The 13,381-nt window shown below is 37.8% G+C and overlaps 1 protein-coding gene across 1 annotated transcript in view; it reads left to right on the plus strand.

Moving 5' to 3' along the window:
- Positions 1-13,381, plus strand: part of Rab3-GEF (Rab3 GDP-GTP exchange factor) — a 517,470-nt gene that overhangs the window by 306,045 nt on the left and 198,044 nt on the right. The gene's annotated exons all lie outside the window — the stretch shown is intronic.

Consider the following 13,381-nt stretch of genomic DNA (forward strand, 5'->3'; position numbering starts at 1 on the left):
CTAGGTTTCGCTGACAATTTAGCATTACTAGCAGTGGACATAAAAGAAGCAAAAACCCAGATATCAGAACTTCAAAACATTGCAAATAAAATTGGCCTCAAAATATCATTTGACAAAACAGAAATTATGCCCCAAAAACCAACACAACTAAAAGAAATTACCATAAATGGTAATAAAATCAAAATAGTAACTCAATTTAAATATCTTGGAGAAGTAATAACACATAACCTAAATGAAAAAAATCTCAATCCAGACAAGAACAAATAGATTAGCTAAAGCACAAAAATTAACATGGGATATCTACAAAAAGAAATGTCTATCAATAAATGAAAAAATAAAACACTACAACACAGTTATAAAACTGGAAGCTACATATGCAGCAGAAACACTTTTTCACCTGAATAAACAATCAAAGGGTGACAGACTTCAGAAAATTGAAAGGAGGATTGGAAGAACCTGTATCAACAAAAAATACCAGAAAGATGGACAGTGGCGAATAATACCTAACAAAGTCGTGTACAAAGAGCTAGAACCCATTACAGATACTATACATAAGAACAGACTGGGATTCTTTGGACATATCATGAGGATACAGGATTTGAGACTTCTGAAATAACTAGTACAACACAATCTCGTCTCAAAAAATACCACAACAGGATGTAAATGGATCAGAGAAATAAGAGAGGATCTGAAGGAAATACGCCTTACAAAAGATGACACCACAAATAAGATAAAATTGAATACAAAACTCAAGAATACAAACCTCCACTTTACCCTTACATGAAACAAACTAACAACACACATATTTTCAACTGAGGAAAGGGCATGAAGATCGGACCGTCTGAAGAAGTAGTGGGAGGACCGCAAAGCCCGAACAATCCCTTCAAAGAGACCTGAACGACGGACTGGCTAAAGTGATCCTATGTGGTTATGAAAGATGAAGAAATATTGTATAATCTGGTTGGATGGAAAAGAGGGCCTAATGGCCTTAATCTTGTCAGACAAAATCTGTTTTATTATATTCTATTCCTTTCTACTCCTTTCTCTTTTACCTAGGATACATCCTTACTACTATACGAGGGCCGTTGCTGTATTAGTGGCTACACTGTTGTATGTTCACAAGAAAACGTAACCATTGTGTCTCTGATATGGACACATTAGGGTGGTACACAACCTACCCCACAGTACCTGGACTCATCTATCCAACTCTCTGCACATGCAAATAATAGTGTCATCTGCGAGCGTCTGGTTGAACTGTTAGTATTCAAGATGTTCTCAAAACAGGAATAGCGCAGCCCAATGGGCACAGTCTTATGAGCCAAAACTGAAATGCCAGTTGAATGGATGGCATCATTACCGGTCCCCATGAAAGTCAAAAGTGCGTCAGGACCCCTGGAGTGTGAAGGTGATGGGATTCTGATATACAAATCAACTATGATAATTTTTGAATGCGCAGTATTACTCTTCAATTTTGGGACATCACCTGCAACCAGCATTGCACAAGAAGTGACAACACTTTCTGCAGATGCTTCCCATCAGATTGAAAGACAATGCTCAGGTGCATGCCATGCAACCAGTAACCGATTTATACACTCGATGGCTGAGCAAATTGGCCATGTGTTTAAGGTCGCATAGCTGTGAGCTTGCATTCAGGAGATGGTGGATCCAAATCCTACTGCATATCAGATGTAAGGCTTTTCAGGCGTTTGCTCTATTAACCAGCGTTTCGTCTTAGGTCTGACACTAGACTCCGGGTCAGCGTCAGTGGGTAGGGTCTGACACATCCCACTCTGACGAGTCTAGTGTCAGACCTAAGACGAAACGCTGGTTAATAGAGCAAACGCCTGAAAAGCCTTACATCTGATATGCTTTTGACATGCTCTATTGGTGAAAAACATCTAATTCCCTCCATGGGAATTTAGAATTTTCCATTCCAAATCCTACTGTCAGCAGGTTTGTGGTGCCCCACTAGAGTTGAACATTATCATTGGCTGGAAGTGCAGTATTGTAAAACCACATATTAGTGAATCTAGAATATATTTAAGAATTGTCAAGAAGATTTTGTGATATTTTTTTTGTAAATGACTTTGTGTATAGCAGCTACATGTTGCTTATCAACAGCTAATTATTTTAATTCTAAATCATTCCAATTGTCAAAATTGTGTTCATGTACAGAATGGATACTTTCAACCAAAGATAATTTTCTGAGTCTTGCACCAATTCATTCTTCTTTTACCATGCAAACTCCATGGAAGTGTTCCTGAAGAGAAGGAAAGCTGGTACTTCTTTATTCCAAAATTACAAAGGAATACTTTATCCTACACTTGGGCTTTCAGAGGCCACCATATCTTCAATACACTATGAAATTATTAACAGTTGTGAAACAGACTAATAAGACAGTTTGATTTTTACTTGGAATAATAATTATTATTATAATTGTGAAGGAGTTGTCAGTCTGTGGAGGAAGTATTCAGTATCAATTCCACTTTGCTTAATAAACCTGAAAGACTGACATATCTAAGAAGACATTTTTTTGTGTTGCATAGTTCTATTGAAAAAGAAAGATCAATAACAGAAGATACAACACTCAGAGAAGAGTTTGAAGTTGATCTAAAATCATTTTCCATGAACAAAGCACCTTGTATCAACAGCATTCTGGTAGAACTAATGAAGAGTGTGGCAGGCAGACTACACTCAAATGGACGTTCAAATTAATGGTAAAAATCATTGAGAAAGGAAAATGGCCACAGCAAATTTAAACCTCAGATATCATCTAATTCCAAAGGAAACATCAACAGCTGAATGTAGAGATTACTAGACCATTAGCCTTATCCCCCATACATTGAAAAATTGGAAAGATGAATGAAATCCAATATTGAGCATTATCTGGGTGAGACACAGTTTGGTTTTTATAAACATGTGTAAATGCATGATGCTGTTGGCTCTATATGCTGCCTTGGAGAAAGAACGATGGACATGGAGAGAAACTTGTGTACTTATTTGATTATCTATGGGGAGGCATTCAGTAAGACAAACTAACAAAAGGAACTCTGAAAAGTGATGGCAAAAGGGGCTCTGGTTAAGACACAGCAGGTCGTTATGCTACTTAGGTTCCAGAATGGGTAAAAAAATAAGTAAGTAAACAAATGCAATGTAAATTTTAATCTTATACCAGTTGTATAGTATCATTTGAAGTAATTCCACATACTGTAAATCAGTTGACTATATTTGTAAGTAGTACAGGAGATATTGTAAGTAGAATTTTGTAAACAATATAAATTTATGTGTGTTTAATAGAAAAAATTATTTGCATAAATTGTATAATATTGTATTTCGGGAAAATATTCTTCTCTTCTTAATTTAATATCTAGTGCTTGACAATAATGTATTTTAGTGTACCATTTGCCTCCAAGGTAGACACCTCATTTGCAAATAAAGAGATTTTGATTTGATTTGAAGTTGTTTCCTTTCCTGGAGCAAATAAACTGCCACCAGCTAATAATTAGCCTATTAAAAAAAAAAGTCTATAGCAACTTCAGAATGTTGTTTTCAGGTCCTGAAATTAATTAACAGAATGTAAAAAAATCTGTAAAGGTGTGAGACAAGGCTGCTTGCTCTCACTAGGACTGTTGTCATGTTGATTGATATGGAACAATTGATAGGTAATCTGCTACTGGGTGACAGCCTTAAATACAACTCAATGATGATTCGAGTGATTAATGGTTTGGATGAATCAACAGTGCAGTGATAGTGTCTGTGAACAATTTTATGTAAAATTCATTTACAGGAAGAGGAATTATGATTGGAATAATTTATCAAGGGAAATGTCCATAAATTTCAAAGTTTTTTGAAATAGTCTGAAGAATATTCTATGTAAACAATTGATGTGAAATCTGTCACCTGGGTGAAAGCCCTAAGTGCAAATCTACCCAGTATGATGATTTGATTGGTTGATCCTGATTATGTCCATAAGAAACACCAGTATGGGTGTGAAAATTGGAGGAAGGATAATTCAGCCAATGATATGGTTTTGCTGGCAGAAAGTTCAAACACTTAACTAAAATTTTACAGTCCCTGAATGATAAAATTACAGAGTATGATCTGAAAATTAAAATTTCACAGTGCCTGAATGATGAAATAGAGTATAATCTGAAAATTAGTCTCAAAAAGACAAAACTTCTGATGATAAGTTTTTTCATATGTCCAAAACTATTTTCGGGGCTGTTCGACAGCAGCAGTGCACATGTCTCGGAGCTTAAGAAAACAGCTTATGAAGACCTATGTGTAGACAGTTGTAGTGTACTGTGGAGAGACTTGGACCCTGAACAAAGGCAACATTAAGAAATTGTTAGATACCTTTTAGACGTATTGATGGTGGTGATTAGAGAAAATAAGGTGGACCAAACGAGTTGGCTGTGTGGTTATAGTTGCGTAGCTGTGAGCTTGCATTTTGGGAGATGGTGGGCTTGAATCCCACTGTTGGCAGTCCTGAAGATGGCTTTCAGTGGTTTTACATTTTCACACCAGGCAAATGCTGGGACAGTACACCATAGCCACTTCCTTCCCAATTCTAGCTCTTTTCCATCTTTGCTTCACCAGAAACCTTCAATGTGCTAGTGCGACATTAAACCACTAGCAAAAAAAAAGTTTTTGTGGACTTCATGAGCACTGTATATCATTATGGTACTGTCACCCTGGATGACAAGTGGTTGAGAGCAAATTGAGCCCAATGGGGAACATCTTTACATCCACATAAAATTATTCATCTTTCACCACAACCATTTTATTCAAACTAGACGTTTTTTCATACTGACATGAGCTTTTAAGCTAGTTCTGCATAATAGGTTTTTAACAAGTCTGTCATACTGAAGAGGGTTTATTTTCTCATAATTTTCCCCATTTGGTATCCATTTTTTTAAATAGGAAAAAACATGTTGTTATGTGTTTATAAATATTGAGCAGACTTTTTAATATACAAGAAAATGGGGCTTCTGAGAAAATATTGTACTGGTTTTAGTGCATAAATACGTAACTTGTTTGCAATTTAAATTGTAAAATATGTTTTATATGAAAGAATAATATTGTGTAAATTAGTTCTGTGCCCATTGCATTTCCGGACTAGTACAAAATGGCGTCCAGAAAAGGTATAGACCACACAGGCCCAGATTGTATACAAGAGAATCTTGAGATATGAATACTTTAGGAGGCCATGACTAACTTGGGTCGTCTATTTCTAAAAGGCACTGGAGAACAGAGCAATGTCACGTGAATTGTTTCAAAAAACAAGAATTTTTTATATATTATTAACATAAAACCAAACCCCATGGCACTACAGCCCTTAAAGGGCCTTGGCCTACCAAGCGACAGCTGCTCAGCCCGAAGGCCTGCAGATTACGAGGTGTTATGTGGTCAGCACGACGATTCCTCTCGGCCGTTATTCTTGGCTTTCTAGACCGGGGCCGCTATCTCACTGTCAGATAACTCCTCAATTCTAATCACATAGGCTGAGTGGACCTCGAACCAGTCCTCAGGTCCAGGTAAAAATCCCTGACCTGGCCGGGAATCGAACCCGGGGCCTCTGGGTGAGAGGCAGGCACGCTACCACTACACCATGTATTATTAACATACACACTTGAAAAATTGAACCCAAGGCGATAGGAAGCAACTCGCTATTACTGCGTTGGAAGAGAGGAATAATCATGACTACAGCAGAATTTCTGAAGAATTACTGCTCCAAAATAAGAAAAGATGGCAAGATACTTGCTGTAGCACAGAAGAAAAATATAAGGACGGCATAATATACAAGTATTTATTTAAATATGTTTGCCGATAGAGCCGATACGCAAGATTAGCAACTCTTCGGAACTCACCATCTAGATGTGTTGAAGAAAGAGAAAGTTACGAAAGAATCATTCCTTAAGAAAAAGCATTAAGAACCAAATTGAATTTTCAGAAGATAAATAATTTGAAATAGTAGATTTCTATAAGATGAGACCGAAGATTCTATACAAATATAGATAATTGATTGGTTATAGCACAAAAAACAAAAAACAAATAGAATACTTAAAAGGGAGAATATTATTCTAAGAAATTATCAAAATGAACGCTTACTTGAAGGTAAAGTATCAAACAGCTGAATATAAGGATTTGTGAATGTTAAATATCAGTTACGGATCTCGTGAAACCATTCAGGCAAGGATTACGTCATAAGTGGATCATATGTGAAGAAGTGCGATATATATATATATATATATATATATACACACACAAGTTATTCCTTGTCAAATAATGTTACTAGATGCATGATTGAAATATTTAAGGTTAAGCATCGTAACATGAGAAGAAAATAGATCCATTTAAGGAAGTATTTATGTCGTTGCCTACACTATAATACAAGGCCTTGAAATGCATTCATGGAAACGTGTGGCATCCTAGTTCACTATTCAGCCGCTAGGATCGCGTCCTTGCCCCTTGTATTCGCATGGCCGTATATGTCAAGAAGTAAATTATATCCTAAGTAAAACGAACTGAATGTTTTTGCGAGTATTGACAGTACTTTATTTATAGAGCGGTGCTGTATTGGCTTGGATATGTCATTGAAGTTTCAAAACTTTCCTTTTGAGGGGCTACTTACCAAGTTTCAAAACTTTCTCTCTTCTACTTGAGTGGCTCGAAGCAATGTTATCTAATAGAGGTCTCAGAAATTTTCATAGTAAAAAAAAGAGGTGGTTTGTCGTCTTTACACTTTCTACACTTAATTTCGCTGTTGAACATATCTTTCGAAAAATACGTACACTGTTTAGTATCTTTCTTCGGGGCAAGTACTGTGTAGCAGAGGTGACAAATTCCGTCGTTCACTGCAGAAGTGCCACAGATGACGACTTTAGGTATCTGAGGGCTCCTCGATCTTGAAAACGAATAAGACACAATGTTGGACTTTGAGTAGCTGGAGAAGAGATGTTTTCTAAACAACGTTTACAGTCTGTTTGTTCTTTTGCCACACAAACCATAATGTCATTGTATTCCGCTTGGCATCTTAGGTAGCTGAAGAAGAGCTTGATGTCATCGCTTGTTAGGTTCCTCGTCAATGTATAACGCAAATGTATACTTATGAGGTATTTTACGCAGGCCACAGTTGATTGGGTAGTCAAGATCTATGTCTGATACATTTCCCTCATGAATCTTTTATACTTTGTCTGAATACATTTGAATGTTCTTAATATAGACAGGAAATCATTAATTAACCAACTGAGGCGTTCATCTTCAGTACTAAAAGATGCTCGTTTGTTCTCATTCCTGGAATATATCCCATGTGAGGTGTTGCAGACGTCATGCACATTGAACAATTTCATAAAATGCTCCACAAAACAAATGGTTTATTTTAAACTGTATTTAATGCTCTCAGGACAAACCACTGCCATACTTTTCAAACCAGCATTGTTTCAGGGAAAAATACAATATTTTTAGCTCCTGTTACATTCATTTTCTCCAAACATGTTGGGCAAATTATTTTTCTGGTTGGTTTTCTAATTTAAAATTTCTGAGTTTGAAGAGGCCTCTCAAATGATTGCCGGTGACGGTAACATTGTTTACAAAAAGGGAAAATGAAAATCCACAGCCTCCTTCCAGTCATCTGACCGAGTCAGGAATGGGATGAATGAAGCCCCATCTAGCGGCGAGGATAGGAAATGTGCCGGCTACTGAAGCCTGTCGCACTCCTCTGGGGCAATGATTAATGACTGACAGATGAAATGAAATGTTAATGGAGAGTGTTCTGGAATGAAAGATGACAGGGAATACCAAAGTACCCGAAGAAAAACCTGTCCTACCTCCGCTTTGTCCAACACAAATCTCTCATGGAGTGACCATGATTTGAACCACAGTATCCAGTGGTGAGAGGCCGGCGCACTACAGCTGTTTAAAAAAAAAAGAAAAAAAAAAAAAAGACGTAACTCGGATCAAAACTTAGGAACAGAGGCCTAATTTCATCATCTTGAAGTCGTATCTCATGCGTAATACTTCCTCTGAATAATGTTTCGAATATTAAACATTCACTGGAAACTTGTGAAACGAAATTCCACTACCTTTAATTTCTCGTGATTAAACCATGATTGGAACTGTGAATGCTTAACATCAGACGAATACATAATACATTCACAACCAACTCAGTTAATAAACACGTTTAAAGGCGCGAATGGTAGACAGGGGGCAAGAAAGCGATCCTAGAAGCCCGGTATTGAACTTCAGTGTGACCACTTCGATAGCATTTTACAGGCTCTATTTCCAGGCCTTGTATTATAACGTAGGCAGCGATTTATGTAAAGAAGAATAGTACGTCTTAGTAATCGCATTTATGTTGGAAGAGGTTATGAGTAATGAAATATGGTATTGATAATGATGATATGGAATTGTTTGAAGGTTTAATAGTTGAGAAAGAAGTTATATGAAGTAATTTGAGAATGGTAATGTGAATTTAAGTGATTATAAGATGTAAACATGGTCGATAAAGGCTTAGATATTCATTGTTTGGATCAAATAAGTGATGCAAGCACGAGGAAGGAAATACGCCATGGAAATAACACAAAGTAAGGTATGAATGGTGGATTTATATGTATAGTTGAGATCAGAGATTTACCATAATGTCAAATACAGCTGTTGGTGTTGAAATATTTGTGTCTTATGACATATTGTGGTAACATGTGTGAAGTGGAAGATATATTAAGTCGGTATAGCCATAATGTACAACGTAGTTATATAGTATCAAGATATATATATATATATTTATTGAACGAATCAACGACTTCCCGCAATTACGGGTTGCCACAATGGACAAAGTAAAGCATATCAGGATAGAGAAAGTTTTTATCATATAGAAATATAGTGATAATAAGGATTTCTTAGATTATGGAGGTCCGAACAGGTGAGATTTCAGGATTTGTACTGATCCACGTATGGTGGTGGTAACTATTCTTTCAATGCTGTTGATGGGCAGGTCGAACTTTTTCCAGAATTCTACGAACAAGGCAGGTATTGTGCCACGAGCACCAATCATTAGGCCGATAATCTCTACTTCATTCAGCTGGTATTTATTTTTGTAGAACGGAATGGTGGGCGCGTAGATGTTCTGTTTTTCAAGATGAACTTCAGTAGACTGGCCGACATGGTGCTCGAATCGGATAGTCGGATCGATAATGAAGCCTTTCGTGTCATTATCTTTAAAGGCAATTATGTCAATTCGTCTTGTGCTCCCTGTCGTAGACAAACCGTGGACTTCTTCATATACACGGAAGTTTTTGCTACGGAGTTCTTCTGCAATCAGTGATCTTATCTTGTGGTGACGTGAGTTTCTCAGTATTTCGCCGTAGGGGCAAGAACCCAGGACGTGAGCCAGTGTTTCTTTCTCTCTGACGCATCTGCGACAGAGGTTTCCGTCCTGAGTTCTGCCCGGGATAGTTCGTACTGCAGAAACATTCGATGTCATCTTGATTGCCTCTCGCCATTCGCTACAAGAAAGTCCCTGGTGATGCCTAATCCAGTTATTGGCCGGTGTGTACTCTTTATACAACTCTACACCGATCCCCTTCTGAGGCAAAGAGCACCAAGTTGCCATTTCACGACTTCTTAGTTCTTGGCGGATTTTTCTTGGATTTGGAAGGTCACTGCCTTTATTGGAGAATCGGTTAATATCTGTGATGTTGAGGGCCTGTAGACAATGCGTCGTTTCGGATGTCAGATCACGCATCTTTAAAACGTAGCTATTGCTGGCTCGGCGAAGAGCGTTGCATGCGCTTATTTGTTGCAGGTGTACTTCCCAGGTTGCTTTGAAAAGTCCGAGGCCTTTGAATCTTAAATCAGAATACAGAGAACTATCGGGTGTATCCGTGGGTAATTGCAAAATTTCCTTTAGGGAGCTCTTTACCATTTTGTCGGCGGTTTTCAGGAAGCTAAGCGGTACTTGTCTAATTTCAGCGGTCTGAAAAGCATACACGAGAGTGGGACTGACTGCTTTGTTCAAAACAGTGAACTTTTGATCTGCCTTTAACAAAGGTGAGGCTGTAAGAGCATCTAACTTCTTGTGCAAGGTTTTTAAAGAAGTGTTTGCATCAAAGGTGAGTGTTTCGTTAAAAGTGACACCAAGATATCGAATTTCTTCTCTTTCTTTAACAGTACTGACCTTAAAATTGTCATGAATATCGAGCACTCCGTCCACGAGTTTCCCCTTTTCAATACATATGCCCACACATTTGTTGGCATTTATCTGTAGACCGATTTCCTGGAACAACGTGATAGCGATGCGTGTCAACTCAAGAGCCGCTTCCTTATTTTTGCCAACAATAACTGTGTCATCGGCGAAACCTATAATACTAAGAGGGGGCAATTCTGCAGAAACTGATTTGCCATATGCTTGTAGTAGGTTTTCTTCTGTTATCTCATCAAAAATGAAATCTGTGGCCAAGTTATACAATGCTGGCGATAATGGTGATCCCTGCATAAGTCCTCTCAACAAGCGAATTGGCTTCGTTTTACCCTTAGTGGTTTCGATCTGTGTTGTATTGTCAGTCTGTAGATTGATGATTAGTTCCTTCAGTTTACATGGAAGTGGCTCGCCAGCTAGTGTTAGATTTAAGTGCTCATGTCCGATGTTGTCAAAGGCTTTTGATATGTCTAGAAAGATCACGGTAACATCTTGCTTATCTGTCTTTGCTGTCTTGAGGAGTCCTCTGAGAATGGAAGTATTTATAAGGCATCCTGGCTGGTCGTTAAAGCCTCTTTGGTGTTCGCTGAAAGTTACAAAGGAGCGCAAATGCTGATCTAATACCCTTTCAATAACACGTCTAATTACCGAACAGATCGTTACCGGTCTCCAGTTTGACAGACATTCGACATCGCCTTTCTTATGTATCAACACGGTTCTAGCACTCTTTAGACACTGGGGTATTTTGCCTGTTGAAAGCATTCTAGTCGCAATGATTGATATGATTTCGCATACCGTGTCGTCCCTGATGACACGTACTAAGACACGGTCAGGACCAGGAGCGGTATCTACTGCAATTCGACGTGTTGCGGCGGAGATTTCTTCTTTTGTGATTCTGGGGCTGTACGTTTCATCTAGCTCTACACGGTCTACGTCGCTGATTTTGGAGCAGTAATCATGCCTTATATTGGAATTTTCAATGGAAAATAAATCGGAGTAAGTGGCAGATATTTTGGAAATATCGACGTTGCAAGATTCGGATTTTGGATTAAGTACCCTCCGCACGGCTTTCCTTCGCTGATTGTAGAACTGAAACTGAGTGAGCTGATAGTCATATTTACGTTTTCTTTCTTGGCGTTCTCTCTTGGTCGCACGTTGTGGATTCGAGGACTTGCTATATGTTTTACCTTGATGTCCGAGACGTTGTTTTCTCCTGGCTTCGTAATATTTCGTAGCGGGGTGTTTTGGACCAGGTAAGAGATGGATAGAGTTACTCAGAAATTCCGACAACTCCCACACGAGTGTGTCGAACTCAGAATCGTTTTCACTGGAGAACTGAATGAATTTGTTCTTCCATTCCTTTAATTCTGACTGGAAAGTAGTCTCCTCTTGAACAGGATATTGCTGCTCAATGGGAATAATATCATCTTCTGACTGAGATACGCGTTGACTGAAGTTGGTTAACAAGATAGTTCGATGTATTTGTGGATGAGAGCGACTGATGTGAATGTTTACACCTCTCGCTCCTTGAAAATATCCACCACAGTGAGGGCATTGGGTTCTTCGTGTATCGGAATTATCTTCCGGTCTGTTCACAGTATCCTCGTTTTGTTCATCTTGTACATCTTCACTTTCTGTCTCGGAGTCCGAATATTTATATTGTGGTCTAAAATTTCTTCCTAACGAAGACAATATTCCCGTGGAGCCCTTAGAAGTAGTAGGTCGTTCCATCAGGGCGTAGTACTGATTCTCATTCTGGCGTAACCTATCTTTATGCTTCTTTCCCATGTGGACAAGCAAGCCTTTATGAGAAAAGGTTTTATCACAGATAAGGCATTTATTTCTTGTTTCTAAATCGATCTCCATTCTGAATGAGGACGGTGGTTAAACGAAGTGCCAAAGTTTAATGGTATAGCAATTCATGGCAGAGTACCATAGCGACCAGGTAACATCTTAACTAAAATCTAGCGCCTAGCGATCGCGGCGGAAGTATTATCAATTAACGGAGAGGTCAGACTGGACTCTTGCAAAGAGAGTTAACTAAGGACCATATTATCGCGGCCCCCTTCACCAGCCTCTATTGGCAGTTATTTGAGTTAAACGTACTATAATGCGTGCGCTATTTTCAACGGATGGTTTGCTTGATAACATGCAATCTATGATTGACATAACACGATCGATTAAAATGTCTACTATCGTTGGTACCAAAATCTATTAAAACCAAGTATAATAACTCACAGAAAGAGCCACGATTCCGCCGGATAACGTCAGTGCACTAATAAAACCCGCGAATAAACAGCACAAATTAGCGATGACGCCTTAAAAACCGACCAGACACATATTTCTTACAGCGCAATGACAGGGCACTTCATCCGCACAGCCATCTTATTGAGCCTTATAGTATCAAATTAAGAATTATTTAGTTAGAAATGTTATAGGTTATTTTATATTTCGAGTGATGATTAACAATTTATCTGGTATTTCAAATGATAGGCTAGGGTGTTAGGAGCCTAGAGTTTGGTAGGCAATAGGGATAGTAAGCTTAGCCCATCAATCATCGGAAAATATTTCTACGCCAGAGAACAAATTTAATAACGAGTTCAGATTGCATAAACATGAAATTTATCAATTGTAAAGAAATATTTCATTTTAAAATTCAAGGTGATTATGTTATTGTGATTGATTTGAATCATGAACTTTCTTGCAAACTAATTAATTATTTACACAGTAATTGAATGACTAATTTAAATCTCAGACATAATAATATGTTAAGAAAAACAAGTTCATTTCAGAACCAATGGATTCAGTTTATTATGTCTTTTATTAAACCAGCGCTGCCTTAGATGTAAAATATTGTGAATTATGACTGATTTTATTCATCGATGATGGAATTTCATGACGATTTGAGTTCTCTATTCTTTCATTTATGCTTAATTTAATAAATGTCTTCTGTTATTTTTTTAATTTATCAAGTGAGTGATGATTTGTAGAGGTTGATTGTAGATAGACTTATAGTTGTAAAGATATTTTTCATATAATTTACATCGAATTTATGCAGTGAATAATTAATTTACTCAAGATGGCGATAAGATGGAGACGTTCATCGATTATTGTCGTGTGCATTCCCTGTCTTTTCTCAGAATTCACGTTAAGCTAAGTCTAAGAAGGAAAATTAGATATTTTTCT

This window comes from Anabrus simplex, chromosome 1, assembly GCF_040414725.1.
Source record: "Anabrus simplex isolate iqAnaSimp1 chromosome 1, ASM4041472v1, whole genome shotgun sequence".
Taxonomy (NCBI): Eukaryota; Metazoa; Arthropoda; class Insecta; order Orthoptera; family Tettigoniidae; genus Anabrus; species Anabrus simplex.